This window comes from Arachis ipaensis, chromosome B9 (genome assembly GCF_059453495.1).
Source record: "Arachis ipaensis isolate K30076 ecotype BB chromosome B9, ASM5945349v1, whole genome shotgun sequence".
Lineage (NCBI taxonomy): Eukaryota > Viridiplantae > Streptophyta > Magnoliopsida > Fabales > Fabaceae > Arachis > Arachis ipaensis.
The window spans coordinates 11,890,197-11,898,011 of NC_142444.1; positions in this window are offsets into that span (position 1 = coordinate 11,890,197).

Sequence of the window (7,815 nt, forward strand, 5' to 3'; positions counted from 1 at the left end):
GTAATTTGATGCAATTTCATGAGAATTATTCTATAATTACTTGTATGCTAAGAATGATGAGAATTTTCATGACTTTAGCAAGGCTTTGATGCATGTATTGGTTGATGATAGGTGAAAGAAAGCATGGAGGAAGGTTGAAGAAGGAGCCCGGAAAAGATGAAGAAGAAGCAACGTTGGTGGCCAAGTTGGACCACTAACGTTGCCTCAAACGTTGAAGGGGAGGCAGAGCAATTGTCTGCATAATTTGCTGATGCTCACGTTGGAGGGAGCATTGGACATCCAACGTTACCCCCAATGTTGTGAACAAGTGAGCTTTCTGGAAATTCTGAAAACCTGTAGCGACGCGCATGCGTGCTGTACGCATATGCGTGGATTGGAAATTCTGGCAATCCACGCGCACGCGTGGGTGACGCGTACGCGTGGATGGGTAACGTTGGACCCCAAACGCTACCTCCAACGTCCTTGGCCAATGTCCGCGATTGTGATCTCAAAAATTTGGATTTGAAAACTAGCAATGACGCGCACGCGTCTATGGCGCATACGCGCAGATTGAATTTTGAGAATCCACTTGCACGCGTGCAGCACGCGCACGCGTGGATAGGCCAATGTTGGAGGGAACGTTGCCAGTCTAACGCTGAGGCCAACACTCTTCTACCTTTGTTTAAAACTGGAAAATGATATTTTTGCATCCACGCACACGCGTGCAGCACGCGCACGCATGGATGAGCATTTTCACCCCATGGACGTAAACGTGTCAGGCACGCGTATGCGTGGGTAGCAGAACGTTGGCCCTCCAACGTTGAGTCAAACGCCAATGACAGCAGAATTATCTGGTTTTTAAGGATGGCGTTTGAGTCAACGTTGGCCATCAAACGTTGACTCCAACTTGAAGCACCAGAACTTGCAATTCAAACAGATCTCTTCTCAACAGCAAGGGAAACCAATTGGAGCCATTTCAACCCAATTCCATCAAGGCTAAAAGCCCAATTAAGAGATTGAAGATCAATGGAAGAAAGTGTATAAATAGTTTAGAATTTAAGTTAGAAGGACCATCTTTACTCACTTTCTACTTTGGACCTCATTTTTTGCTTTTCAGTTCATTTTAATTTCCAGAATGTATCTTTAAATTGCAATTTCCATTTTGAGAGCTATGAACAACTAAACCTTTTTCATTGTTAGGGAGCTCTGTGTAAATTCAATGGATCAATATTAATTTTCATTCATCTTCTTCTTTTTTTCTCTTGATTTTGCTAGAAAGCTTTCGTTCTTCATCCAATTGGATAGTTGTCTTGGGAAAGAAGCTATTCATAATTGGATCTCCTCGAAACCTTAGAAGAGGAATGAGGAGATCATGCTAGAATTGCTTTCTCACATTGGATTAAATTGGGGTTTGGATGGATATAGTGACATGTAATCCTACCAATACTTTGATCTATGAATTTGTGTGGTATAATCAGTGACCAAACTTTATCTCTTCCCATGAGCACTTAAATCAAGGAATTGGGCAATTGTTCATGCTTAGAGAGATTAGATTACCAAGGAATTGGGATCTAATCACTTAAGATTGCCAAGGAGATTAATGAATGCATTGATTGAGGAAGAGATGAAAATGAATTTGATCCAGAGAATTATCACATCTCCTGACCCCAATGAGCTTCCCCATCTCTAATCTACCCATTCTTTTATATTCTGCTTCCTTAATTTCATACTTAACCTCCATTCCCATTTAATTTCTTGCAATTTAAGTTTCTGTCATTTAATTTCATGCAATTTAACTTCTGTCATTTAATTCTTGCAATTTAAGTTTCCCGCCAAATTTACATTCTGCAATTCTCAACCAAATTTGATTTCGCTCAACTAGCATAATTCTCCAATTAACATTGATCAACCAACCAATCCCTGTGGGATTCGACCTCACTCTATAGTGAGTTTTTACTTGACGACAAACCGGTGCACTTGCCGGTAGAAAATTTGATACGGAACGTAACCCAGGATAAGATGGAAGATCAAAGAAAGGGACTCCTCTACCTCAATTTGATTTCCTGATGCAACAGTTAAGGGAATCACTCTACCTCACCTGTTCACACCCAAGTTTCTCAAAGAAACTCAAAGAAAATTTCATTCATCAAAATTAAAAAAAATGGCTACCAGGGTTTAGAGGGTTTTTATACCTCTTAAATTTAAATCCCTAACTCATAAGTTCACTAGAATAAAATATGGGCCAAATCATAATTGGGCCTAAAACAAACAAATAACAAAAATAAAATAAACATAGAATAAATTCTAAGAAAGTGATGTCTCTTTTAATTCATCTTGACTAATGAGAGTCTTCAATGCATCTTGTAAAATAGTAAGACGTGTGGCTTTTGATAATCGTTAATCATTGTTTTGCCCAATTCTTGATGCATCTCCTGAACACATGATTTAGCCATGTTTGCAAAACCTTCTTTTATTCTCTTAGTTGTTGCTCTTGTAATTGGACCAATTGGCATATGACAGTTCTCAGTTTGTTCCATAGGGCTCGTATCATTCCCTCCTTCCTGAAAAAGATTTGTCCTCGAATCTGCATCACAAGCAAAAGGAGATAGGTCAGAGACATTAAAAGTAGCGGATACATTATACTCACCTGGAAGGTCAATCTTGTAAGCATTGTCATTGACCCTTTCGAGCACTTGAAATGGACCATCACCCCTAGGGTCTAACTTGGATTTTCTTTGAGTAGGAAATCTCTCTTTTCTCAAATGAACCCATACCCAGTCACCAGGTTCAAAGATAAGTTGTCTTCGACCTTTATTCACCCGTTGGGCTATCAACTTATTTTTCTGTTCAAGCGATTCACGTGCTTTCAAGTGCATTGCTTTAACCTTTTCAGCTTTACCTTCTGCATCCAAGCTAACAATATCACTCAAAGGCAAAGGTAATAAGTCCAAAACAGTTAAAGGATTAAAACCATAAACAAGTTCAAAAGGAGAAAACCCAGCAGAAGAATGAGTAGTTCTATTATAAGCAAACTCAATAAAAGGTAAACAATCTTCCCAAGTTTTCAAATTCTTACCAACAACAGCACGTAATAAGGTCCCTAATGTTCTATTTACTACTTCAGTTTGACCATCAGTTTGAGGATGACAAGTAGTAGAGTATAATAATTTTGTGCCTAATTTACCCCATAAAACTTTCCAAAAATGACTCAAAAATTTGACGTCACGATCAGAAACAATAGTTTGGGGAACACCATGCAAACGCACAACCTCTCGAAAGAATAGATCAGCAATATTTGTCGCATCATCAGTTTTATGGCATGCAATAAAATGAGCCATTTTACTAAATCTGTCTACCACAACAAAAATGCTATCTCGACCTTTTCTTGTTCGAGGCAAACCAAGAACAAAATCCATAGAGATATCAACCCACGGATGCATAGGAACAGGTAAAGGGGCATACAAACCATGTGGTAAAGACTTAGATTTAGCCTGTTTACATGCAACACATTTAGCACAAAATTTTTCAACATCTCTACGCATGCGGGGCCAGTAAAAATGTTCAGATAATACATCCAATGTCTTATGCACACCAAAATGACCCATCAAACCCCCATTATGTGATTCAAGAACAAGTAAGTCCCTCATAGAACAAGCAGGCACACAAATTCTATTACCACGAAACAGAAAACCTTCATGTCTATAAAATTTGTTAAATGCACTATGTTCACAAGAGGCATAAATAGCAGAAAAGTCAGAATCAGTGACATACAACTCCTTTAAAAACTCAAAGCCCAATAACTTAGAGGTAAGTGTAGTAATCAAAGCATACCTCCGAGATAAAGCATCAGCAACGACATTATCTTTACCTTGTTTAAAGGCAATAACATAGGGAAATGTTTCAATAAATTCCACCCATTTAGCATGTCTTTTATCAAGCTTACCTTGTCCTTTTAAGTGCTTCAAAGATTCATGATCCGTGTGAATCACAAACTCCTTAGGTAAGAGGTAGTGTTGCCAAACCTCTAAAGCCCGAACCAAAGCATATAATTCTTTGTCATATGTTGAATATTTACGCTGAGCTAAATTCAACTTTTCACTGAAGAAGGCAATGGCTCATTTTTCCTGCATTAAAACAGCACCTATACCAATCCCAGAAGCATCACATTCAATTTCAAAGGTTTTATCAAAGTTAGGTAAAACAAGAATAGGAGCAGAACACAAACAGTCTTTTAGGGTATGAAATGCAATATCTTGTTCCCTTTCCCATTTAAATCCAACATCCTTTTTTATGACCTCTGTGAGAGGCGCAGCAATGGTAGAAAAGTTTTTCACAAATCTTCTATAAAACCCAGCTAACCCATGAAAACTTCGTACCTCAGAAGCATTCTTAGGCGTTGGCCATTCACGAATAGCCTTTACCTTTTCCTCATCAACTTCAATTCCACTCGCACTCACAACAAAACCAAGAAATATAACTCGATCAATACAAAAAGTGCACTTTTTAAGATTAGCATATAATTTCTCTTGTCGAAGCACTTCCAAAACAGCTGAAACATGTAACAAGTGGTCATCCAAACAAGTGCTATAAATGAGAATATCATCAAAATAAACAACAACAAATTTACCCAAAAAGTCTCGCAAAACATGGTTCATCAGACGCATAAAAGTACTAGGGGCATTAGTTAACCCAAAAGGCATTACTAACCACTCATATAACCCATGTTTTGTTTTAAATGCAGTTTTCCATTCATCCCCTGGGTTCATTCTAATTTGATGATACCCACTTTTTAAATCAATTTTAGTGAATATGCATGCACCATATAACTCATCAAGCATGTCATCTAACCTAGGGATAGGATAACGATACTTTACCGTAATTTTATTGACTGTGCGACAATCCACACACATTCGCCAAGTACCATCCTTCTTTGGAACCAACAAAACTGGTACAGCACATGGACTCATACTCTCCCGGATGTGACCTTTGGCTAATAACTCCTCTACTTGCCTTTGAAGTTCCTTTGTCTCTTCAGGATTACTCCTATAGGCTGGTCTATTAGGAATGCTAGCACCAGGAATAAAATCAATTTGGTGCTCAATCCCACGTAATGGAGGCAAACCACGTGGTACGTCAGTAGGGAAGACATCGGCAAATGCCTGCAACAAAGAGACAAAGCTATTTGGCAAATTTGGGTTAAGGTCAGTGTCAGAGAATAAAGTATTCCTAAACCGAACCATAAACAAAGCTTTCTTGCTTATGAAAGCACTCTTTAAATCTCTCTCTTTTGCAAAGAAACACAATTTGCTCTCAACTTTCTTAATTTTTTTTGTATTTGTACTACTCTCATGACATGGACTCTTTTCTTTCTTTTCACTCACCTTTGGGCCTTTTGCTATATTCTTTTCACTCATAGCCTCTTTTCTCTCAGATTTTTCTGTTATCTCGCATCCCATGTTCCCCTTGGTATCCTGTTGAAGTTTCAACTGGTCAAGGTAAACCTCCTTAGGTGATAAAGGAGCAAGAGTGATCTTGCGACCATTAAAATCAAAGGAGAATCGATTTGTATAACCATCATGAAATGCTCGACGGTCGAACTGCCAAGGTCGCCCCAATAATAAATGACAAGCTTGCATTGGCACCACATCACACAATGCCTCATCAACATACTTGCCAACAGAGAATGCAATTGTCACCTGTTTGTCAACCTTGATCTCTCCACTGTCATTCAACCACTGCAACGTATATGGTTTAGGATGTCGAACACATGTCAAACCCAATTTCTCCACCATAAGTGTACTAGCCACATTAGTCCAACTCCCGCCATCAATAATTAAACTACACACTTTTCCACCCACCAAGCATCTAGTGTGAAAAAGATTGTGGCGTTGCTCTAGACTTTCTTCTTTCACCTGTAAATTCAAAGCACGTCTAACAACAAGAGATTCACCATGGACTGCATACTCAACATCACCATCAGAACAATCCTCCAAGGATGGCATGCTATTATGATCAGAGTCATCACCACGATCAGAATCAGACACAATATCATCTCCTCTAATAACCATCAATCTCCTATTTGGGCAATCACTAGCATAATGACCCATACCATGACACTTGAAGCATTTAATATCTCGATGTCTAGAAGTAGCAGAAGAAGAGTTAGAATTACCTTTCTTCTTCGTAGCATCAAGCAATGCATTGGATTCAACACCCTTAGTCTTTGTTGTGTCAGCACTACGAGACTCCCACTTTGGATTAGCATGCGATAATCCTCTTGGTGCTCTTCTTTGTTGTTGCCTCTCCACCTTCATTGCCATACTGACCAAATCATCTATCTCCACATAATGATGTAACTCCACCACATCAGCAATTGCTCTATTCAAACCACCCACAAATCGTGCCATAGTAACCTCAGTGTCCTCTTCTATGTTGGCAGTAATCATAAGCATTTCCATTTCCTTATGGTAGTCTTCAACGGACTTGGAGCCTTGAGTCAGTCGATGTAACTTCTGATGCACTTCCCTGTAGTAGTACGAAGGCACAAATCGTTTCTTCATGAGGCGCTTCATAAGATCCCAAGACTCTATAGGGTGATCATCATTCCGCCGTCGTGTCTTCACTAGTTCATCCCACCAAAGCAAGGCATAGTCAGAGAATGCAACTGCTACCAAACGAACCTTCTTTTCCTCAGAGTAATTATGGCAAGCAAAAATTCTTTCCACCTTACGTTTCCACTCCAAATAAACTTCAGGATCATTTCTCCCTTTGAATGGTGGTATTTGCATCTTGATGGCGTTGATATTGCTATCTTGACTTTTATGTCGAGGTGTTATAACCCCATTAGAGTCATCATCAGAAGGTACATGATTCTGACGCCGATTCCGAAAAGGTCCTTGTTTAGCAATCTTGGATAGTGCCTGTGTCACCTCTTGCTTCCATGCTTCCAATTCAGTCAAGCGATTAGTTAAGTGTTGAATGGCCCTTTGCATCAACTCCATGTCAACTACAGTATCTTCAGAATGAGCTGCCATAACAATGAACCTGTAACAAAAATATTATAAAAGAACCTCACAAGCACTCGCTCACGTGTTTCACTCAAAGATGGACACTCGTGTTTATTCTCAAAATTGGCTTTTACCCTCTATTGAACTTACCACTCTTGCCTTTTACCACTCTTGAATCTCTTTGACTGTTGCACTTTAGAAAGCAAATAAAAATAAAAGATAGAGAAAATCCGACACAACGATAAGAGGAAAAGATGGATAGAATAATAAAAGGGACAAAGACACAAAAGACAAAAGATCAGAATAAAAAAAAATAATAAGAATAAGAATAAGAATAATAATAATAACGTACGTAATGATTTTTTTTTTTTTGAGATTGTTGCTTTGTTTTGTTTTGTTTTTGTTTTTTTTTTTTTTGCTTGAGTGCTACTGTGTAAACTTCAAAGTATGTACTCTCAAGTATGTACTCTTTTTTTTTTTTGGGTACTCAAGGGAATGACAAAAAGAATAACGATGAACACAGACGGAAGGATAAAGTGACTATGCGTGGATGGAAATTTTTTTTTTTTTTGGTACTCAAGGGAAGGATAAAAAGAATAACGATGAACACAGACGGAAGGATAAAGTGACTATGCGTGGCTGGAATTTTTTTTTTTTTTTAAGTTTATGTAGAACACAGAAAGGATGAATGTAGACTAATGAAAATTAATCTAATACCTGAAATCTGATACCAAATGATACGGAACGTAACCCAGGATAAGATGGAAGATCAAAGAAAGGGACTCCTCTACCTCAATTTGATTTCCTGATGCAACAGTTAAGGGAATCA